We start from the raw sequence: 25615 nt of genomic DNA, 5'->3' as shown, positions 1-25615 counted from the left end.
AGGATGAGTTTTCATCTACCATCCACTTTACGTGTTCTTCCCTTTAGTAATTCTTATGAGTCAAGAGTATTGTTAATGACAACAAAACATGTAGACAAGAACTAGACAGTATAATAAAGACATTTAAAAAATGTGTGTACCATAATGATGAACTAGCAGAAGCAAAAATAAAAAAGGAAGGACCGATCCCCATTACTGACAAACAAAAAACCACCAATAGGTAAGGGCCGACCCTGCTAGTTTTTATTACAAGTACAGAACACAATCATCTTGTAAAAAAAGAAGATAGTTATGAAACATTGGACAGTTCTGTCATGTAATACCAGACTACAGACACTCTTCCATGAAAGACCAATATTTGCATATGAAAGAAGCAGTAACCTGAAAGATCACCAAAACCTAAACAGAAAGGGACATCTTTATGTTTGGTGTTTAATAGCTGTAATAATATCATAAACAGTGACTGTGCCATGCATCCCAGGACCAGGGAAAGAATTCCCGTACAACATTTTGAGACATGTAACTCCACGAATGATGTATATTTTATACAATGTCACTGCAGCCTTTTCGACATAGGTCAAACATGCTGCAGGGCATGCATAAGCTGGAATAAGTATAGGTCAAACATTCAATTGCACAACCGGAATTCCTCAGTTGCTAGACAATTATTACCAATATAGGGACCAGTTGTCACAAATCAGATTTCAGAAGTAATCAGTGATAACTTGAGGATGAATATTTACATGAAACTTGAGAAAAGAGTCATATTGGATTGGCATGTTGGACACTGTCATCATGGGATGTCTTAATGAAGAATTGTATTTCTATTATCTTTTATGACATAGTAAGAAAAAGGCTTAAACTGGGCTTACATGTCGGGAACTTTTATGTTTGAGAAGGCTTTTGCTTGATAATGTGTAGATTCCCGTGTTCAGCCATCAATATAATTGGGCTATTCACCATTGGGAGATTAACCTTGTGAAGTACTTACACAATGTGTTGGCCTCATGGTATGAATACATTGTGTTGACCTCTAAGACATATTAGAATGGGTATTTAAACAATAGCTATTGGGGGATACAAATGGCACTGTGTAAGTTAGCATGATTTTCTACACATGATAATTAAGATAAACGGATTGGTCATTTCTCTCTAAGACCGGGACTCATTCATTCATCCATGATGACAACATGGTTGCTTCCTTAGGGCATACAAACCCTGTCAAGCATTTACACAATTTTGAACTCAATATATGGATATATTGAGTAGATTAAGTCACTCTCCAACACTCATGAGAATGCATGTGTAAACAACAGTATTTCGAGACACAAAGATGGTGTGGTATACCGGTCCGGCAAGATTTAGACACTGCTATTCTATATATTTTACACATCCCACACATGACAAATGGATTAGACATATTTGATTATGTACTTGTTCATAAATCATGCTTTGTGGGTTACCTATGATGAACATTCTTGTGTAACTTCTAAGTGAAATGCTAATGGTACAGACCAATATCACAGTGAATGTGGACGTTCTAAGTGGTAACTATTACAAACATACATCTTTTGCTTCACACCAGTAAGAATATTGGAATGTCCAACAGATTAAAAAAATACAAGCTGCAAGTTGTCACTAAACAATCAGCAGGAATGCCAGAGTATACAGACTCTATATTTCTAACACTGCACTGATAATCATAATGAACAAGTATTGGCTAACACTATGATGAATGTTGTTGTTCCAGCTATTTTTTCAATGGCTTGGTATAGCGCAAAGTTGAGCTTTAACTATACGTTGTCAAATATATGTACACACTGTGTTTCTACTGTACTGAGACAGCTTGAAGTCTAAAGTGATGACAGGATGTGTATACCATCAGCTCTCTTGTCTAGTATATTAACATACATTACCATGGAGTGTCCTTGAACATTATTTGATAACATTAAGCATCATAGACTAGCGCTGTAACTATATTTATAATGAACACATTTTATTTTTTATTTTATATTTTTGCATTTGTATGGTGCTTTATACAACATAATTGTGTTTCAAAGCGCCACAAGGCTAAATGGGAGGGGAACCGGGAAATAAGGGTCTTAAAGGTGTGATGTGGGGACATGCTGGTTTAGGCTGGGGGAAGGGCCTGGGATCCAGTGGGATTCATGAGGATCAGGACACTGGTCACAGCGGCAGTGGGGCGATTAGCAGGGAAGGGAAAGAGGGAAAGAGGTAGAGAAGAGCAGAGTTTTGAGCAGTTTCTGGAGCTTAAGGACATCTGGCTCAAGTCTGAGAGGGAAAGGGAGGCTGTTCCAAAGGGAGGCACCACCAAAAGGAGAGATACCGGCTGCCTAACACTACAAGGAATGTTGTTGATCCAGCTATATTATCAATTGCTTTTGTAATTGGTAACTATATGTACACACTGTGAATATACTGCTTTGAAACCACTTGGAGCCTAATGTTATGATAGGATATTAACGCCACAAGTCTTCCTTGTCTAGTATGCCAATACACACTACAATTGAATATCCTTGAACATTATGAGATGGCATTCAGTATTACAGATTATGTATTTTATATAGCGCCTGGGACCAATTCCGTTGGTGACGGTGCACTATATAAATACCTTTAACATAACATAACATAACATAACATAACATAACATAACATAACATAACATAACATAACATATAGTTGTGTTGACAGCATAAATTAGTCATTATGAAGATTTAACAAGAGGAAGAGAGCATACCATCCCAAAAAATATGGCAGAACTGTTAGCCCTTGAGACATAACGTATTTGTACATCATAATTTTGTGAAATTAGATATGGAATGGAGTAACAGTTATCAGTTTTCAGCACATATTCATTTGCATATACAGAGAAGATTATTTGTTAACAGAAACACGTGAGCTTCACATTTTATAGAATAGGATGACATCATAGAGCACGTGACATCATATGTTCTCGACACCATCTTGTGAGAGGTGGCACTATTCGGATCTATCCATACACCACCAACCACTTGGTAAGACATTCTCTGTAACTGTGAGTGGGCGGTCATTTCTTGGCTTTACCTCTTCATTGAGAGAAGGTAAGAGAATATAGACTTGAGATGGGGTACACATGGGTTTTATCCATTGGTGCTAGATCCACAACAAAAAGCCTGCTAAGTATGCTTCTCTGTATTTATGTTACAGAAGGATCAAACAGAGCCTTTGGCAATAACTGTTTATGTCTCATGAGAAATAAGAATTTTGTGCAACTAATTACAACAATATCAGGTAAGCTTAATATACAATTCCCTTTGTACGTAGCAGTTTTTGGTGATACTTAAAATAATGATGTGTTACACAGTCCTGGAAAATTCTTTCCTTTAGTTTAATAATACAGTGAGACCTGTGAGAAATGGATTTGAGAAGTGCCTTTAAAAAAAAGGGGGGATCACTTCCCTTGAGATCAGGTATAATTAATATCAATAATTGATGATGTACAACTGAGAATCAGCCCAAAATTACTGTTGTGAAATACACTCGCGATGAGTAAAGCTGTGTTTCGTGTTTTGTACATTAGCAGATCTCTATGCTTCCACCAGTGTTTTGGTAGCCAGAGAAGGACAGGTGGGGGCCATACATAAAGTTCAAGTGAAATCAATGTAGGTCTATGATTGGAAATAAATTTTATATTGATATGTACAATATATGTTTTTGTACAGTCAGCCCTGGCGATGGACCTGCTAGTCTGAAATGCATAGGCTGCTGTTTCTTCGTCTTCTGCTGTGAGAATGCAATAAATACAGCATTAAAGGATGCACATAAAGAAGACGTATCATCTTTTTGAGATTGGATTCATCATATTGATAGGTGTTATATGTAACATTCTGTAGTTTTCACTACATATAAGTCATCTCCAGTTCTGGTGTTGATACATAAGAGTTGTGTTAGTTGAACTACAGCTCTTGTTATCCCTTGTTAGCATTGTCGATGGTTAGGGATTATTGGAGTCATATGCATAGACATATTATTTCCCAGCCTTTTTTCCTCAAATGAATTGGTTATGTTTTTTTCCAATTGCTGCCCCTAATGTGCAACAAAATCTACAAGGCACGGCACATAAAAGGAATAAGGATAGACAACCTTGAAATTACATTTTACCCATAGCAAGAGAGCCCTTCACCATGTCTGACTACATAGGTTTTTTCAACACAACGTCACCAGCAGGCTTTGGAACTTTCCAAATGCTCTTCAAATAAAAATGATTATTTGAGAAGGACCAGAGATCTCAGAAGATTGACCATATCTATGTAGATTTCTTCCATTGCTCATGGCAATGGATGTTTTTCAAGTCATGTAGAAATGGTTGTGAATTTCAACAAACACATTCTGAAAGAAAAACAGCTTTATGAATGAAAGAGCCAAGGTTGGCAAGCGATTTTCAAAGACGATGTAGAAGAAGCAACAGAGAAGATGCTCTGTCTCACTGGATGGGTCCACTACCTGACCTGGTCTTCATTATTGGTATGGGACTGCCCAAGGATCAATATGACCATAGCAAGTCATATCATCACTGACCTTCCTGGTTAGTACTCTGTCATTGAATTATGAAATAATCTTTGACATAACCAGGCATCATATAGGAATGATTTTCATGTTTTAATACCCAGAAACCCTTCACTTAGAATCTCTTATTGTTTGAAGCCATTGCTGGATGTCCTTGACCGTACAGTCATTGTCAAATGGCTAAACAATGCTGGTTTTCAGTTTATACCAAGACCAATAGTGACATTTTGCACAATGTCCCTATTTTAAAGAGAAACATCCCTACCTAAAACCAAAAAGCAAGGATCGGTCTGTGTCATGATGTCAATAACTGAAAAGCCGTCCTTTTGTCAAAAACGTCCTATTTTGACCATCCCACTACAAACAAAACAACAAATGTGCAAGCAAATGTCTTCACCTTGACATTGGCAAACTTGTGTTCACAAATGAAAATAAGAATACCTCCAACAAAAATGTTCTCCAGGATGGAATCCCTTGTATCTAGAGGGTGGACCCCTTCCCCTAGATTCTTAAGTAGGATGGCAACTGTCTCTTTTACTAACAGTGGATTTGTGTCTCTCCTTGATTCACAAGGTTCCTGTTTACACAACAAGTTCTGTAACAGTTTTTCCATAACATAAATGTCTACTTTGTTTAGAAAACACTGTCCTCCTTTCATTAACACCAATTTCTTCTTGGTTTAGAAAACACTGCCTTTCTTTAGTATTTCAGGAAGCTTTACAAATTGCCTGGTATGCTCCACTGCTAGGACTCTTTATGCATGGTTTACTCTCCTATACAGTCTCCACTTTCCTGGTATACTCCCCTGTCAGGACTTCTTAGGTGAACCAGTTGCCTGGTTTCTTTCTCTTGCCAGGACTTCTCATGCATGTCAATTGCCTGGTGTATTTTCCTTGCCAGGACTTCTCATGTGTTTAACAGTTTCTTTGTATCGCCAATACTGTATGCATTGCTCTTGGCTTGGATATATGTTTGCGGTAAGTTGTGTTCAAGTTTTGCCCCACACTTGTATTTCATGCATCCATAGCTCATTGGGGCTTGTACTTTGCCTTTTCTACATTCAAACAATCTTCTTGTAGTTTTAACAATGGTATTGCATTCAAATTGTCGCTGGCACTGTGGCCAGAACGACCTGAGGTCCCCACTGGCTTCAGTTAGTCTCACCGTCTTTCTCCAGCATCTATGGTCCAGTTAGTGCTTCTGTGGCATGTTGCTTTCACCTCCTTTCCACAATGGCGTGTGCAGACATCCTTGCGGCTTCCTTCGTGGCTCTGTGGTCACAATTCATGTTTAAATGCCCCGCTCACAGGTGATTTGGAAAAACCAACTAGACTGCACATTGAACTGTTGTTATGATATGATATGATAGGTTATTTATAACATGCTTAATACTCAGAGGTTTCTAAGCGCGGACACAGGGATTGAACCTGTGGTGCTTCGTGTTGTCTTGCTTCCAAGGTGAGCACTTTGCCCCTGAGCTATCCTCCCGAATCTGTGTTTGTTTGTTACTTTGTTCAAACTCCTTCATCCTCCGCATCTCAGTACTTGGGTGTTTCTGGGAGCTGGCCACATGGTGTTTAACTAGTTCTTCTCAGTGATTTTACATAAATGTATCTCAGAAGCAAAGGTGGTGTGTTGGAGCTTTGTGGGTCTAGATCTTAGGTGGGTGTTTGACCATAAAAATATGGAGAAAAGGGTTATTTACTTCCTTGGGAAGGGGAAACGAGCAGCTGACAATAGCCCTGTGCCTTGTCCAATGAAGTCATGACATCTCTCTGGTAGTTGTCTCCTCGCATGTGATCCTCCATCATAAACCTGCCCCCATGGTCAGGATCAGGTAGCGGCTGCTGTCCCCTGGCCTCATGGGAGGAGGTCCCTGCTGGGGAATTTGTGATAACGCCATTGAATTCATCACATAATATCTTAATGTTCTGCTCCTCTTACCCTTTCTCCCATGAACCATGTCCTCTTCCTTCAATCAATCCTCATCCCCCACTTCCCTTTGATGTACATATTTTTTATGAATCTTCAAAAATGCTTTTCTGCACTCATGAACATATAAGAAATTAACATGCAACATTAGTTAACTACTGTATAGATTAACTTGAACTTTAAAATTCACTATATGAACCTATTCTTTCCACATTATTATTGTGTGAGATCCCCACCAAACTCGTTAGATGGGTGGGGCTTCCTCACTTGGTGTAATATTGGGCCACTTTCAAAAACATTTCCAAGGGCCACATTTGGTTCCTAGTCCACCCCAGCAGTGTATCAAGCATACAGTGATTGTGTGACTCAAGCCTTCGGGAAACTAGAGTGTGACCCGTCTTGTTCCCCATAAATTGTCTTTGTGTGGATGCAGAGGATTTAAAATGTGCTTGGAAACAAATGCCCGTTCATATCCACAACAAACCATCAGGCGGTTTAGATGTTAAACATTGATGGTGCATGTCTCAAAGGTGTTGGGGGACTTGTAGCTCTCCAGCCGTGTTTGCCTTGAACATGTCTTAGTTATGATGCTAGTTAAATGAGCTTGAAGAAAAGTGGTATGTCCAACTCGAGTACCTCCATTTGGCTATTGACCAAGCATGCTTTAATGGTCATTGGTAGAAAATATTGTTTTATTAGGCAACTGCAATTTGCACAAGGGCAGTTAAAGATAAAATAGATACATTATTTTTCAGAAGTAACTTAACTAGCTGCCTTAGTGTCCATTCGAATAACTACTGTAATGTAACACGCCTCACAACCTGTCCATGCAATACCATTGCAATACATGGAATGTTAGGACCACCACCATATTTCTTCCAGCAAATCACTCACTTCTCTTACTTTGACAGTTTTTACAGTTGGAGGATTTACATGAGCAAACACATTTTGCAATGTGGATTAAAGTATTGCATTGGGAGAAGCAGCAGAGTTGAGTTGTGTTACTAGCAATCCTTAATAAAAAAGAATGTCAATAGGTGTACCATATTTTAAGTAGTAGATATGCATCAGAAGCCACTGTTCTTCAGAATTCAATGACATGTCAGGGACAGACTAGCCTGAATGGTGAGCATAGCAAGCCTGGCAGGGGCTTTTGGTGGCTGGCTGTAGTGTGACAATGTTGGTTGCAGTGGAGTTGCTGGCACAGTGGTGTGAAACCAGTGTGGAGCAGTGAGGGTGAAGAGCTGTGGATTTGGCAACATTGCAGACTGTTTACGGCCTAACCTCTGTGCTTCAGCCTAGTGTGTGCCCTAGTATGGATCCTTGTTGTGCTTCTGGGTGCTGTGGTGGCAGACCATCGACTGTATGGCCTCTGCTAGCTAGGTGACTCCCTCTTCCCCCGTACATACAGAGCATATGGCAGGCTTGGTGTGGCTACGCTGTTGGTGCCTGGAGTCATGTCTGTGGTGGACTGTGGAGCTGTGTTGGATTTTGGGAAGCAGCAGTGAGCCTAGAATTATTGGATGGCAGTTTTTTATTGACTCAAGATTGTTGTATGGCTTCTTAGGGGAGTGGCCTTCCTTCCCACCCTGGCATTTCTGTGTTGCTCACAGTGAATTTAGCCATTTACCTCCCTCTGCCAATGTTGTGATGCCTGTTCCATCTTAGCCTCCCTTGTCCTCATTTGTATCCATTATAGTGTAAACATTTTTGTCTGTCAAATTTTCTTCCATCATATCGACATTTTTCATCTTTCAATGATTTACCTTTGTCTTTTCTTGCTGTTCTTCTCAGTATTGAATTGCCATCATATCTATTTTTGCATCGTCTAAACAGCTATGTACAGCGCGTGTTGTAAAGCTCTTCAGACATGTAATGAAATGCAATTACAGATACAGAATACAATGCAGAAAATCTGAGGGGAAATGGGACAATTTTGAAATATAAAATTAGTTAACATTACCTATATTAATTTAGTTCTAATAATATCAGTAATACTAATAATAACAATTATTGTTCATAACAATATTATGATTAATAGGCTCTAAATTGGCTGCTCAAAATCCAGATTCGATGGGCGCTATCTAGAGTTGGTGAAAGGTAGTCTGGTGTGAAAAGGCACTATTGATTAACATATTTTTCATAAGAAAATAATTTGTACCGAACTGCCTTTAAAGCTTGGGAAATATGCCAATAAAGCATTAACAAAACCCTCCAACAATATGTGTTGTGTCTAGATTTTTAATCTCCGTTATTTTTGCAAATCATGCTGACAAAATTGTATTATTGTTTTTAATTTCATATCCCCTTCACTTTTTTAGCGGAAACCTTGAAATCAAACCAATTGAGTGGGATTCTGTTTCTGAATGCCCATACCCCAAGCACAATATGCTTTCTAACAATGAACACAAACGTGTTTTCATATTTAAATGATTTCAAGTTAATCATCTTGCATCTGCTTTATTCCATTGAAGACCTTGACAACGTGGTACGATTACTATGGTAACTGTCGAAAGTGAGAAGATTAATCGGATATTAGTCTCTATGAAAACTTCAGATAGCTCTTACTGCATCTAACCTTGTGGTAAAATGTTCATTCTTATCTCTGGAACATATTGCAACTCCATACCTTTCTGATGAAATCCATACTGTTAATGATAGATACCTGAGATCCACCATTTCAGTTTTTCTTTTTTTGGTAAAAGAACACAAATGTACATGAATTTAAACCTCAAATTCATTATGGCTATTACTATAGCTAAAGATAATAGACTGTCCATATTTACAAAAAATACAGGTGTACAGCTGTACATTAGGCTCCCGTTCACTCTAAGGGCCTCATCACGGGATGGGCGGCATCCTGGTCGTAATGCCGCCAATTGTAATTGTTTTAAAGCCAGCCGGTACACCGTTATTAGCACTGGATTACGGGTTGGGTGTTAGCAGTAAATCCTCATTCCCCATTGGGTCCATCAGACACTTTTTTGGCACAAATACTGTGCTCTAATACAGCTGGCAGTAAATGCGTGGAAAACAGGGCGCTAAATGGGATGTTCACCCCCAGCAAAACTCGTGTCCAACTTGTGATCGGGCCAGCCCTTAAATGCGGCAGTAATAGCGTTAGCACTGCATTTACAGGCTACCTCCCAACTCGCGATGAGGCTCTAAGTTTTGTCTTTGGTACAGATTGAAACAATTTCAAGATGTCCCATTTAGCCCTGTTGAAAACATTTGTGCTTCAAGTGTACCCATCTGAGCAACGCAGAGTCAACTATTGTTGGCAGAGTTCATTAGGAGAAGCAGAGTGGTTGTGTTTTGCTTCCTTGCCAGTTGATTACCCACACAACCAGCCACATTCAGGCATAACTTGCAAATCTTTATGAAAGCAGGTATTACCCATTGTTTTAATTTTTTGATTTTTTTAGAAAACGTCAGGAGTGACTCAATAAACTATTAAACCCTTTGAACCCACTGTGTATGCCATTTGGAAGATGTTAACTTAGCTTTGATGTTGGGTACTGTTCAACAGGAGAAACCTTGGCACATACAGTATTGGTCACATGCTAGATTTACATCAATCAATCATGTCAGATTTGCTCCTGCCACCCCATACCTGATTTGAAAAGCCTAAAATTAGATTAAATCCAGAGCTGCATACAGCATCTCCAAGATGACGTTGAGCAGATCTTTGTGAATCAATTGGCTATGTTAGCATCCCAAAGATGTTCCATGTGTTTGGACTGATTTTCTATACTCTGGCCTGGTGGACAGTTGTGTAGAAGGCCAACCTATAGTGTGACAGAGACCACTCTCGGGAGCTGTAGCAAAACCAGTTATAGGTAGCAAGACGAGTGGTCTGGGCTAAGTCTCAAGAGGCGGTGAGATTGTAAGGGGTCCATAATGAGTAAACACAGGCAACAGTCTAAGATTACATTTAGACAATCAGGTATGAAAATACTTATTTACTGATGACCAAAACAAAAAATGACTACAAACAGGTAATGTTAACACACAACAGTATGATGTGATACATATACACAGCTACTGGTGTAGAGCAACATACATATCAAACCCCTGAAAAGAAAGGTACAGATTAGTATTTGCACTACAAATCCACAAAGAATAAATCCTAACTTCAAAAGTCCATGACTAAGATGTCTAGGGCCATGTGCCCAAACGTTCAGCAATCTTTCATACAGTTCTTTGAAGCTGGCAAACATAAAGGTAGCGTCTCTGGTGTCCAGTGAACATTTTCAAGTTTCAGGAGACAAGTTAATCTACCTAAAAATGTGTTCACAACTTTTGGATTGCTTGTGTGAACAAGCACTGGCAAAGCCAACGTGTTAGAAAAGTTTTGTAAAAGCTAACAAACTTTTAAAGGAGAATTTAGGGGCAGGTAAGTATCGATATAACTCACCACCTGTAATCTGATTCTTCATGAGACTTGGTAGGTCAGTTGAAGATCAGAGATCCCTTTTCCTGCTGTCAACCTGAAACCTTGATCCCCAGGGGTTGCAGGTTCGAGTAGATCTCTGGTGTCTCATTGGAAGAATGCAGAAAAACTTGATGCAGGGCCCCTCTCAGGACAGAAATGGATGCAGTTAAGCCATTTCAGATGATGGTCACAGATGCACGGCGATGCACAGGGACTCACTTGTCACGGTCAGACGTTCCCTCCTATCTCAGGTCCCCTTCATGCTAGGATCACAATATTTCGCAGAGGTAAGTTTGAGGGGAGGATTGCCAAAGTTCCAGGCCTCAACTCTGAAGGGCGATGTTGGCAGCATGGTAGCCCAAACTCAGAGCTGGTCAACCACAGGGCTATCCTGGGGCATTGCCAAAGGCTCTTCATTGCAGGACTCTGAGCTGACATTGAGAATGGATTTTCCCTCCACTCCAAGGATTGCAGCTCCATTGCAGTACTGCTGGAGATCTTCTATAGGACAGGGCTCAACCAGGACAGTAGCAGAAGTTGGTTTTCAAGCCTTCTTCAGATGGGTCCATGGTAACCTCCCAGGTCTTGTGGCTTGACAGGAGTTTTGGTTCCTTTGGTTTATTCCAGGATCTTTCTAGAGAGGGTTCAGGGGTCCTCTTCTTTTACCAAAAGCCAGTTAACCCACTAGCCAATGACAGATTTGGTCCACACACACACACAGACACACACCCTAGAAGTTGTCCAAGCACCACCATTGATGTGTTGGTTTAATATTGTGATATTGTGATTTTCTCGCTACGGTCATTGTTTTAAAGGCCTTAAAATAAATGTGTATCTATTTTTGATATAACAACTGTTTGGAGTAGTTTGTAAGCGCTCTTGCTTTGTGTGCTCATTGCGGGCTTTCAGTCACCCTCACCCCTCTTGAGACCTCTTGAGGCAAAACTCATTCATTCAACCCCGACACACAGGCACCAATATGTGGATTGGGACCAAATAGTCCCTGCCCACTTCCTGGTAGCAAATACACATAGCCCTCCTGAAACCTGTCAACAGCCTGTTCTTTCCCAGGCACTGGACGTACATAACATGATTTTCCTGGCCTTTTAGGCCAGGATGAAGGCTATGAAAGAAGATGGCGAAAGGACAAGCATGGCCATGTTTGACCACTAGCCACAGTTAGTAGCAGTAAACACTGGAAGGCTAAAACTAAATGCAGCAAAACATTGGTAATTCACTGGTGCCATCTGCTTGACCATCTAGCAAACCTAGAGTAACCAACAATCCTCTGAGTGTTAGTCTGGGGAGAAACACAAAAAGTGTACCCCATTGTACTGTATTGTAAAATGCATTGGACAATGATAAAAAGTTACCACAAATGATAAACATTACTAAAAATAGTACCAAAGTAACAAGACTAAGGGAAACAATGTTGACCAGTACTGACAGCCTGAAGGGCATGCCAGTTTCCCCATTACAGATGAGCAAAGGCCAGTGAGTTTAAGGCTTCACTGCACTGTAAAAAGAACAGGTCAGATACAAAAATAAAAACAAACTGTTTGGGGGTCCATAGAAATAGAAGGAAAGGTGCAGTAAAGAGGAATCTTTCCTAGCACTTGCCCCTCCCAGACTAGGGACGAGGGGAACTAATAAACCCTGGATGTTTACTTGTTTAATTGTTCCAGTCAGTAATCCCAGTTGGACAGCCCTGAGCATAGCTAAATTTGGGATCTGGCTGAAGTACAATAGTGAAGTTCAAGGACTGTAGACTCTTGAACCACCTGGGCCACTTTGGATTCCCTCCCTTAATAGCCAACAACCACTTCAAAGCCTTAGGGTGAGCATACACAGTGAAATGAGTCCCATAGTGGTAGGACCTCAACTTCCTAAGGCACTATATAATGGAAAAGCAACTCTTCTCCACATGGGGCCACCTGAGTTCTTCTCCACGACTAAACTGGCAGTTGATATGATATGATATGATATGATAGGGGAACGTGTGGGAGTAAATGGGGAGGGGTCAGTGCAGTACATGGGATCAACAGTAAAATAATAAATACAAAATTAATAAAATCAATAAGTAAAAAGTACAGCCAGCTGGTGGCAAGTGCAGGGGTAAGTGTAGACATCAAGTGTCAAGTGCTGGTAGGGGAATGTATGGATACAGAAACAGCCCTCGAGTGCAAGGGTTGCCAGGGAGGCAGTGCAGATGTGCAACTGGTGGGGAGGGGACATGGGCCCGAGATCAGAGGGTAGCCAGGTGATCAAAGCCGTTTCAGCCTGGAGTTCAGCAGGAGAGAGGAGGAGGCCCCCTGTGTCTTGTGTCTAAACACTCATGTAACAGTCAAATGTTACCTTTTCCACTTGAAATGGCTGGTGGCAGTGGTTTTAGAACAAACTACCATGATTTTTCCTGACCGCGAACACTGGTAGCTAAAAATTGGGTCAGCCATGTTTTTCAATATGTTGCCCATGACCCCTCTGTAAAAACAGACTCCGGTCATCTTTTTTTGCTGTTTCTTTTAGGAAAGGTCCTCCTTATGTTTAACTCTGCGCGCCAAACCAGGTTTGGTCCCTTTGTTTGATGCCCTTTGGCGGGAATCAGTGCTGAAGACCTCCTCTGGTGTCCGAGTGTCTGGGGTGGACAGTATGTGAGGGAGGGGCCCGAAACTCCCTGTGCTTAGTCTCCAAGGCTACCTGAATGCACTCTGGCATGATTGCTGGCTGACTGTCCGGTAAGGACAGCCACCATGCTTCGTGAGTGGAATCTAGGCTGGAATGAATGGGTGAAAACTGTTTAAAAGCAGGTCTCTGGGACTTGGAAGGCAGAGTCCACCACTGGAACGAAGAACCGAAAACGAGCTGAAGGAAAATGACTGCTGCAACTCCTCGACCATTGGTTTGCCCGGTGAAGCCCTGCTGCAGGTCTGAATTGCCTGAAACTCCATCGACAGAGAAGCTGCTTCAAGGACGGCTTCTTCCCTTGAGCTGGTGGGAACAACCAACTCGTAAGCCGCCTGGACATCGTCTCCATACTGGTTGAATTTTCTTCAGAGTGCTGTTGAAAACCGGATAGCCAGTGAGAAGGATACCAGGTTGTGGGCTTTAAGGCACTCATACCTTAAACTGATGCTTTGCCAAGCTTGTGGCCTCTTCCCTGGGCAGTGCAGGAACCTCCCAATGTCCTCCTTCTTGTCCTCATGAATGAAACTAAGGAACAGCGAGATCTGCAGGAACTGTCAGGAACAATAGCCTCAGCTACAGCTTTTCTTCATACCTAAGGTACTGTGCAAACACGGTGTGGAAATCGTTCTGTAGCAGTGAAAGTTTGGGAATCTTTCCCAACTTTGGGGCCTTGTTCGCTCCTAATCTGACATTTAACTCTTTTTATGGCAAATTAATTCCTCGAACATTGGCAAAGACTTAACCGTTTGCTACCAGAACTGTGCTATCCTATCCAAGACTCTGAACTATTGACTTTGGCCCAGGCCTTTTGAATTGAATTGCTGGTTGTACTGGACTGAAAGTATTTGCCCTGCCTATGAAATTAATTGTGCTTTGAATTATTTTAACCTTGTCTTTCTACCCCTTTTGAAAGTAACTGAAGTGCCATTTTGCTCCCACTTCATGGGAGCTTAACTTGTTCAGGAACTTATTGGTTGTATACTCTAGTATATTAGTGTGTGATATTGAACTGCTTTCTTATTAGTGAAATTATTGTGTAAATAAATGTATATTCTGTTACCAAGAAACCTTGAATAGTGTTTGTTTGAACTACTGTGATTGCAAGTCCTTTGTGTAACATCTTGTACTGCTCACATTACTCTTGAGATAAGTATGGCTGCTCAGCCACTGCTACCACATAACTGTGTAATACAGGTGTGAACCAAAGGTGAGATTGTGCTTACACCTGTAGTCTTCATTGTGTGTAGTGTTCCCAAAGGGTACTGCATGTAATTCTGACTAATAGGCACCAATTTTCAAAGAAGAAGAAGAGACTTTACAAAAGGGTCTCAGCTCCGTACCAACCTATAACAACAGTACCTTATTTGATACTAAAATTGAACTATACAAACTAATAAGAAAAATTAAACTCAAAGTATTTTTCAGTGAATTGGAAAGTGATCACATTACAGAGTCAGAAGAGTCTGGATTTAAAGAATCGAGAAAAAAAAGCAACTCTGTCCCTCCAATTAATAGTCTTTCTATTGAAATGTTTCAAAAACAGATAATAAGAGATCTGGGGAAGATACATTTCAAAGACAAAGGATTCAGAAACATGAAACTGCATGAACTACAACTGATCAAAAATCTATACAGTGACGAGAAGAGAACAATAAGATGGGCAGACAAGGTAAGGGCATTGGTAATTCTAGAAACTGTGGAATATGAAATGGAATGTAGAAGACAACTAAGTGATGAGAGCATATATGCAGAATTAGCGATGGATCCTACCAGCCAGATCAAAAACAATTTAGAAGAACTCTTGTCTAAAGCAGTAGAATTAGGATGGATAAACGAGAGCACAGAACATTTCTGACGAATCAACACCCTCAGATATCTCACTTCTATGTCTTATCTAAGGTACATAAAGATCTCTGTAAACCACCAGGAAGACCAATTGTGGCCGGCATCAACAGCCTATTACAGCCATTGGGAACATATGTAGACTTAATTCTTCTTGCAACCTCTCATCCAAAACAACATGTACATATGTAAAATATTCTACACATTTTTTGCAGCAATTAAGGAAAACACATTTCAACACTGGAAACATTTTGTTCACAATAGATGTAAAAAATGTTTGTATACATCCATTCCCCATGTCTTAGGAAGAGAATCGGTAGAATGGTTGCTACTGAATGAAGGAGAGATAACCACACAAACATAATTCATTTTACTGTTTTGGAGTTCATGGGCGAAAATTCCTACTTTTGTTATAAAGACCATTATTAGCTACAGGTGGCAGGAACCTCTAAGGGTGCCACCATGGCACCTGTCTGCGCAAATGCATGTATGCATACATTCGAGATGGAACATGTTTTGAGACATCCTGTTTGGCAACACAAATTAAACATGTGGATTTGTTATATTGACAATATTTTTGGTACATGGACAGATTCAGAGATGGAATTGTTACAGTTCTTTAAATATCTGAATGAAATATATCAGATGATCCAATTCACTCATGAATCTTCAAAAGAAACAATACACTTCTTGGAAGTAAACATCAATATCAGTGAGAGTGGATATAAAACCAACATTTTCCAAAAGAGCACAGATCGAAATAACCTGCTACATAGACTTAGCATTCATCAAAACAGCCTAATCAAAAATGTACCATACATTCAGATGTTACGGATTAAAAGAATATTGAGCAATCCGTAAGACTATCACAAGGAAGTACAAGAAAAGAGCAACAAGTTTATTGACCGCGGGTATACGAAGTAAAAATAGCGTAATCACATGCAGAAAAACAGAAAAGGGAATATCTACTAATGACAAAAGAAAAACCCAACAGAATAACACTATTTGTTTTTGTATCAAAGTACTCCAAGCAGAGTAAAAGAATTAAGGAAATGATTAAGAAAAAATGGAGGACATTGGTATGTGACCATCGAATGAAGCCTCTTTTTAAGGATTTCCCAACATTCGCTTACCAACCGAGCAAAAATCTCAAAGACAGACTTGTCAACACTAGACCTTCAATGAAGAAGAAGGTATCAGAAAGGATTGGAACAGTCCCCTGTTTGTCAATCTAAGAGAACAGCAAAAATTTGTTGGAATGAGCATAGATCTTGTGTACACAATCAGAACCTCAATTCAGCAGTAGCCAGACATTGGCACGACAAAAAGCATAATCTGACACAAATTTGATTTTTGATTTTGGAGGTATTAGAAAGAAGTGATGCATATGAGAATATTTAGAACAAACTGGACCAAAGAGAAACATTTTGGATCGACAGATTGTGCACATTGGCATGTTTTTTCTATAATTGTTTCATAACAACACTATGAGCAAGAGAGTGGGGGTTCATATATGTGGGGAAACCAATCTAATACTATGGTTTGTGATCTATCGAGAATGTACCTAGTGGAATAGGTTAAAAGTTTGGAGTGAAGAATGTCAATTTCGAATTTGAGAACATAGGTGTGGACCAACAATTTTGTACCTTGTATTATTTTTCATGAATAAGAACAAGAGGACATAAAAATGGTTTTAAGGATACCTGGCAAAATTAAGGCACTGGAATGACCAGTGTTTTAGCATTACACAAAACACTGTACACAGAAAGCATGTCTTGGTATATTGATGAGTCTGTTTTGATTAGAAATACATTGATTACTGATTGGAGGATCTATGTAAGAATGATCTTTTTGAAATCCTAATTAAGGGGAAATATTTCATTGGTTCCGTTAGAAATGCTCTGATCCTTTACATACAGGCTGTTTGGTAACTCCATAGTGATCATTAGAACTTAATATACACATTGTAATTCAATAAGTTTGTTGGCAAGTTGATTCATTTGGATGATGTAAATGCAACTTCTTCCGCCTTCACGTTGCTATGGGGAGAGTGGGACGCAAGGCGTAGGTGCACCGGCTCCATGGAGCCGGAGCACGACGCCTTGCATGGTCGCCTTGACTATGAATAAATACTGAGAGAAGCTGCGCATTTCCAAGGCTTCCATTTTGTTTGGAGACAGGTCAACTTCACGCTGCAGGTAAGAGAATGTGGATTAATGACGCTCAGAGAAGTAACAATTACAATTTGTATACCGCATACTGATATATATATACCTTTAGGTTACTGCATCCATGTATGAGGTAAAATATAAGCTACACACACAACGGCACAGACAGTGGAATAAGGTACAAATCAGCATGTTGATATAAACGAATGCAGTGGAGTCTACAACAGTACTGATGTTATTATTTGATAGTCGCTGACCAAGACTTTCTTGTGTTTTATGTGTTGTCTTGTTGTATTCTCTTTTAGACATGAAAAGTATTGCCAAACAATGGTATGTATCACTTTTTGAACTATGAACACTTTATGTGCACAGCCCTAAAGATGGTGTTTTACACTGAAATGCATAGGCTAAATGCAATTGTTTGACCACTGTGTCTTGATTTCTGCCTGAAAAATCACTTCTGTGTAACTTCAAAATAGGAGTGTGGATTAAAATTACCTATAATGTTAACATTTGATTTCGTGTAATCTCTAATTGAGAAAAATATCCCATCTGAATTATCTAAATAAGAAAAGTGACAAAGAGCCACAAGTGGAAAAGAAAAAGCACAAACAACATCTACCAGGATGATAAATATATGTAATTTTTGCAGTCTCATTACTTATGAGCAAACTGAGAGCGTCAGTAATTATGAGGTGGTGTCACCTTGTTTTTCTTTCTGTCTGATTAATTTTAATACTTGTGTCATAGGATTATTTTTTTCTGACAGCTCCAGGCCAAAGTTTTTTAATATACCACATCATTGATAAAAGTGTTGTCTTTAAGAAAAAGACTTTGAATGACATTAGTGGAGCCCACCTCTATTCTCTTCCCAATATGGAGAAGGTTTCCTTCCTTGAAAGACTTCCGGGGAGGGGTACAAATCAGAGGTACGCACTGCAGATGCAGATGTGTAGAAGAATCCCGAGGTGGGCCAGAAAAGGAAAGAGGAGAGTGCAAGTTAGCCAAGGAGGAGAAAGCACGGGGAGGATAGGAAGCCATGGAGGGAAGAGAGGAGACAGCAGGAGAAGAAAGGACATTGATGAGGCACGGGAACCATCTATCAAAGAGGAGAAGGTTGGCCTGAGGGCCTTGGACCAAGACGGTACCAATTAGGTAAACATTAATGATGACATTAGAGGAATGGAAGGGGACCAGGAGGATCTCCCACCAGGTGCCACCATTAATGGCAGAAGAAGAGAAAGGAGAAAGCACAGAGACCATATGAAGAGTCCATAGGTCTGGTGAGGGAATTACAAAAAGGATGCCAGTGAGGGTTTGCCTGGAGGAAGCACTGGTGTAGGTATCAGAGACAGGGAGCCCTGGGTTGGAGACCAGGATATGATATGATATATAGGTTGTTCTTCACCTTTGTATTCAAGCTGTGAAAGATTCCCAACTATCCCAGTGTCATAGGCATCTGTCTGCACTATGAAAGGTCTCTCCCAATCAGGTGACCTTAAACCAGGGGCCTGACCTAAGTAATGTTCCATGCCAGTAAAGGCCTCGTCACATTCCAGGATCCATAAGAATTATTTATTTCAAGTTGCAGTAGTGAGGGCAGGCAGAGGGACAGCTATATTTGTATAGCCTGCCACTTTACTCCTGTGTTTCTGTGATGCTGGAAATGCATTGGAGGGACAGGACCTCCATGTCCTTGTCCTGTACTTCTTATCATGTGTGTTCTATGATGATTTCTGCACAGGAGTTGTGGTGAACGGAGACCCTTGGGATACCCTTATGGCACCCATGTGTGTGGGTACAACCCTGTACTCCTAGCATAGGTTTTTGGGCACCTGTTTATGGCCCAGAGAGCAGGGCTGGTGACAGCATGCTGAATTTGACAGGTGCTCTGAGTATCCTCCATTTTGGGATACTCAGGCTCTGCCATAGGAATCAGTGGATTCCTGATAGATGGCAAAATGGCCCCAGTAGTCTCTTGGTTTATATTACCTGTTACCTTGTTTTCCCAAAGTCCCGGGAAGCCTGGACTGTGTGCCTTCCTCTGACCGGCTGTTGGGTGGAAGAACCATATATGGTATTGTAGGCAAGTCCATGCCAGACCGGCTGGAGCCTTCCCAGTGACTATATGTTGTGGGTACACCCTTGGGGTGGGACCTGTGTGAATAGAGTGTGTGACCAATATGCATTTTATGTTATGGGTGTCTGGTATCTGTGTGTATGACACAAGGAATGAGACAGCCCTGCCTGAAACTGACATGAATGCAGTGTGGTGTGCTGAAACCCATAACAAGACTCCACACGTCATGTTATGAGTGTCTGGGTGGAAGTGTATAGCCTAAATGCCTTTGAGCCTGATTGGCAGCCTGCCTGCATGAATGCCCTTCTGACTGATTGGCTGACTGAGCTTGGCTCAGCAGTGTGAATGAGGGACAGATGTGTATATCTGGGGACCTCTCAGTTTATAATTTGTTCAGAAGCTGAAGTTGAAACTTGAAGCTGCTTATCCTTGAAGCCCAGCTGGAAGAAGAAGGATTGCTGCTTTCTGTCGACAAAATCTAAAAGCTGTTGAATCTGTCGAGTCTGTCATGGACTGATCCAAGAGAGGACCTGGCTAGGAGACCTCTCCCTGAGCTACGAGTGAACATCGTGCAGTAGCTGATCTTCATCAAGGCACCCTGGAAGCCAGCCCAGAATTCTGTTGACGGGAGACGGGATCCGCCGAGAAATCTTGAAGTATAGCACCAGGACATCCAGGCCATCAAAGTCCATCATCGTCGACTGGGGTTCGGGGGATTTCCATGACCGCTGTAAGCCCATCGAGTCGTGTTGCCCAGAAGCAGGGACAGCTTGACGCTGTGCTGCTCGACGACTGGAGCCTCAACACGCCAACTTTTGCCTAAGAACATTTTGAACAAAGGGCTCCCTTGACATCACCGTCAACCGAGTTTCCCACCACCGGAAGTCCACAAAGACGCTGACAGGTGAAGATCCGAAATCGAGCTGTGGTCGAGTACTAATCCTCGACACTGAAACCTGACGCCCGCTGCAGGGCCTATGTTCTTCACTGTATCTTCAAAGACATCAACAATCTATCCTCGACGAGCACCGTGAAGGTTGAAGCTGCAGTCTCGACGCAAGTGTTCACTTTTATTTGAGGAATATCAATGCCCCGTGGCTCCTGTTTAAAAGGGAGTTTACTCTGGAGGGATCCACCGACGAACCATTGAAGAAACTCTTCTCACTCAGGCCATGTTTGACTACTAGCCACAGTTAGTAGCCAAACACGGTAAACACGGCAAGGCTAAAAAGAATTGCACCAAAGAATTGTAAGCAGTCACTGCTGCCACCGACTTCTCCATTTAGCATACATATAGCGATCAGAAATCTTCTGAGTGTTAGTCTAGGGCATAACAAATGTGTACCCCATTTTACTGCATTGTACGATGCACTGTACAATGGTAAAAAGTTACCACAAGTGATAACAATTACTAAAGGTAGTAACAAAGTAACAAGACTAAGGGAGACAATATTTCCCAGTAATGAAAGTCTAAATGACATGCCAGTTTCCCCATAACAGATGAGCAAAAGCCTGTGTAGTGAAGTTAAGGCCTGCACTGTAAAAATAACACATCAGATACACAAATATAAGCAAAAGGTTTGAGTGTCCATAGAAATTGAAGGAAAGGTACAGTAAAGAGGAATATTTCCTAACAACATGTACCTCTAGACTTGCAACAATGTAGGAGTTGTGACTGTTTATATTGAGCATCTGATGCCTGTGGGTTTTCGGCGCGATATAAGTACATAAATAAATAAATAAAATGAGGCCACACATTAGTGATTTATGATTGTTCGTTGTGCAGAAAACATGTTCAAGAGTGTGCCCCTATTCACAAAGGGATGAACTCTGGAAAGCTGTCCATCCCCATCACAATTCCACCCAGCATTTAGCAAAGCAAGATGGGTCTATTTGTGAAGCATGTGCAATTGCAGCCTGTCATGTCTTATGGTGAAATGTTAGGTCTATGTCTCTGCCTGTAGTTGTGTCTGGCTAACACCTGAAACATAGCATTTCAAGGGATGTATTTGGACATACAACCTGTCACATCTTCTGGATTTTGGGTTGAATCCAGCAAATTCTGTAGATGTACTAAGGGGATCATTCCTAAAACCTTTATCTCATTTAGTGTTCCCATTGTGCACATGATAGGATTAAACACATGCAATTTGCATGTGGGCTAATTTTGAACTGCATGTCTAATGTATGTCCCTTGAACTGGATTCTCAAGAATACAATTTTACGGTTTACAATGGCCGTACTTGGAGGCTCATCAGAGATGGCTGCTCCTTCATCAAACATCTCTCACAATAGAGCCATAAACAATGCAATGACATACCAGCAGAAATGGTAAAATGGACGTGGATGTGTTTCTAATCATGTCCATAGCTGTCTGATGCTGACTGCGGACACCGGAATGTCAGGCCAGATAGAATTGTTTGTCAACAGTCATCCCTAAGCTGTGCCCTAGCAATAATGAAGACAAAAGCAGGTATGAGTCCTGTCCAAGATGAGTAAAGTAAGTATTCTGAAATATATTTTCAATTGCTACATTTACACTGGGTATTGACAAGTGTTGTACATAAATGCCTTGCTCATTCATCAATCTGCCAGTGCAATTTTCTCAGAATGCCATTGGTAAAATGCACTGCCATTTTAGAGTCACATTCAAATACATTTCGGTTGTCATGGTCAAGGAGATCCTCAATCCACTTAAACTGAACAACTTAACAGATAACCGTCTATCCTATATCAACCTGCAGCTTCTGAGAAGTGGGCCATGTTTGTCCTGCTTGTGCAGGTGTGCTAACCGTATCTGGGGTTGCTGTTGGTACTCTTGTTCAGAGGAAAATTGACCAGCATTTCAGTGCTGGACTGCCCCAGGGCAGGACAAAGACTGATAGGTTTTGGATATTTCTCCTCTGTGAAAGATAGTGAGCTGAAGAATCTGGGTAAGGCTCTCATAACCAGGACTAATGCCTGGCAGAGGGACTCCCAGCATACCCCTTGTTAATTTGCTAATCGTAATTCACCCATCTGTTTTCTGAACTTAAACGTAAAGCACTGCAATTCATGACATTGTCTACACACTATTTAACTAGCACCCTATGCGAGAGGACAGAGCCGTAGTAGGAGAGACTCCCATGGCTAAGTTATAAAGTGAGGTGACAATGGCGTTCTTGTGCCGCCGCCCCCACCCCCTTGTTTCTAGTGTCACTGTCCTGCTCTGTTACCTCAACCAGCAGACTTGCACTGGTTGGGCATTGTCTCTGTAGTGCTGGGACTGCTCTGCTGCTGCCACATGACACTGTTAACAATGTTCAACATCCTCGTCACGTTATCAGTCTGCAAGAAAAAGAATTGCTGAATAAACCTATAGTAGAGTACTATGCTTTCAGCTTTATGATGGTGCTGCTGCAACCATTTATATCTTCGCTATGTACCTAAATTATCTTGCTGTCCTCAACTATCAGCTGATCTTTACTAACAACAAAACAACAGCTCTGGCACATTTTTTTTCTCCCTTATATCCACAGTCACATGACATTTTAACACACATGTATTTCTTGTTTACAGCTCTTTGTTGTCCACCTACTTAGGGGCCGATTCATGGAACAAACGTGCGCCGAAAATCTACGCGCAAGCAGGCGCAAGCAGGCGCAAGCAGAAAAAAAGAGGCGCACGCGCACGCATGCGATTCATGGAAGTCCCTGCGCGTGTCTTCCTCGGGATGTGCGCCAAACCCGTGCATGGCGCACACGTCCCTGCAACATCCCGAAAGACGTGCGCGACGCGCACAGTGAAAGCGCACAACCTCTGCGCATACACTAGAAAGTGGGCGGAACACGGGGCGTAACGCACGGAATCGGGAACAACTTGCGAAAACAAGGGCGTAACTGGGGATGTCACAGCGAAAGACACGCACAAGCCGATACACGTCCGCCACACGAAGGCAGGCGGTAGCGTCCCTGCGCATTACAAAAGTGGCAACATACAGCAATTGTGCGAGTGGGGCACGTGTATTTCGGGGTTGCGCGGGAAGTCACACACGCGATTGAGCGGGGTACGTGTATTCCGGGGGTTCGCGGGAAGTCACACACGCGATCGGGCCTGGGGGAGCGGGCTACGTGTATTACAGGGGTTCGCGTGAACTTTTTCACGCGATCGGGCCTGGGGGAGCGGGCTACGTGTATTACAGGGGTTCGCGTGAACTTTTTCACGCGATCGGGCCTGGGGGAGCGGGCTATGTGTATCACAGGGGTTCGCGTGAACTTTTTCACGCGATCGGGCCTGGGGGAGCGGGCTACGTGTATTACAGGGGTTCGCGTGAACTTTTTCACGGTCTGCCTTGCGTGTAGTAGAACGCGTAGCCAACACCCGCTGTGAAGTAATAGCGTGTGAACCCCAACAGATGGAAAACACACGCACCGCACGAAAAGCACGTACAGAACATAAAGGCACGCGGGATCTCCAAGCCCTGCCAGGGCAACGCCCGTGCGCAAAACGTCACAGACGCGCTTACGCTGTAAGGGCCTTTGGTCCAATGAAATCGCGTGCGCGTGCTGACGCGCTTACGCGCTAAGGGCCTTTCCTCGAATTACAGATTTTTCACGTGCCAAATCACTCCGTATCAAGCTGGCCACGCGAAAACACACGGAAGACCACGCTCCTGCCCAGAAGGCCGAATTACTGCCCCCCAGTGCCCCGAGCAGCCTCCCACGTGCCATCTGCTGCTGCCTGCCTGCCTGCCTGCCTGCTGCCACCGTGCCCTGCCATTTGGTGCCTGCACATCAGCCATCTGCAGGGGTCCAGTTGCTGTGTCCACCCCTGCTGGAACAGTAGACTCCCGACTGGGATACCATCGCTCCACAGCCCAGCCCCAGGACCCAGTTGCCCACCCACGCCTGCCTCGGGGGTCGCCATGTCGGGGCAAGCACCATCTGAGACCAGTGGCGACCCCCAGCCAGAGAGGCAGAGGGCCACCAGCTTCAGTGAGAAGGAAGTTGGTGTCCTGGTGGAGCATGTCCTGGGGCATTATGATGCCCTCTTCGGAAGACCACGCGCCAACAAGGAAGGACGGGAGAGGATCTGGGACGATGTAGTGGTTGCCATCAACGCGGAGGGGGTGGCAACCCGCGACATCAAGCACATCAAGAAGCGCTGGGAGGATTTGAGGTCCAGGACCCCCAATAAGGCCCGGCGCCTCGCGGAGGGGGGCCGGGCACGCCTGAGTGACATCCAGATGAGGGTCCAGGAACGCGTAGACCCAGCGCTCCACGCCCAGATCCTTCGGAGGCAGACCCATCTGGAGTTGGCCGGTAAGTGGCCAAGCATTGCTGTGTGAGACAGGGCATGTTGCAGTGTGCTGGTTGTCTGATACCTGCCTGTATGTGTGACATAGGCCATGTACGTATGTGTGTGTGCAGGGACATCATGGTCAGGCATGTGAGTACAGTGATGTGTTCTATTGCAACATGGGGGGCTCTGTGCGGAATGGACACATGGAAGCATGGCAGTCTCTGTTCCTGGACATGGGTGGGGGTGAGGGATGGGTGCTGGTCCCATGTACACGTATGGTGTCCATGTGTGTGTGTCTGACCTGCGTGTTTGTGACTTGTAAATGCCATGGATGCATGACACATGTCTGTGACAATGTTCAGATTCACTGATGCAGCCTAGTCATCCTTGTATCCACTGCGTCTGTGGTGTACGAGGCCAGATGGATGGAACTACGGTGAGGTGTGTGCATGTGATGGAAAGACCCATGATGCATGTGAGTTTAAAACCAACATTGTATGAATCATGAGTCCCTTGGTCATGTATGCCAATGTCCATGGCATGCGCCATGCCTGTTACTGTATGTGTTTTGCCTGCACTGACCCATGTGTTGTGGAGGGACATGATGGAAGTGATGTATGACAGTGC

This window comes from Ambystoma mexicanum, chromosome 7p (assembly GCF_040938575.1).
Source record: "Ambystoma mexicanum isolate Mex_15411 chromosome 7p, UKY_AmexF1_1, whole genome shotgun sequence".
In the NCBI taxonomy this organism is placed as follows: domain Eukaryota; kingdom Metazoa; phylum Chordata; class Amphibia; order Caudata; family Ambystomatidae; genus Ambystoma; species Ambystoma mexicanum.
This window is presented reverse-complemented; position numbering follows the sequence as displayed.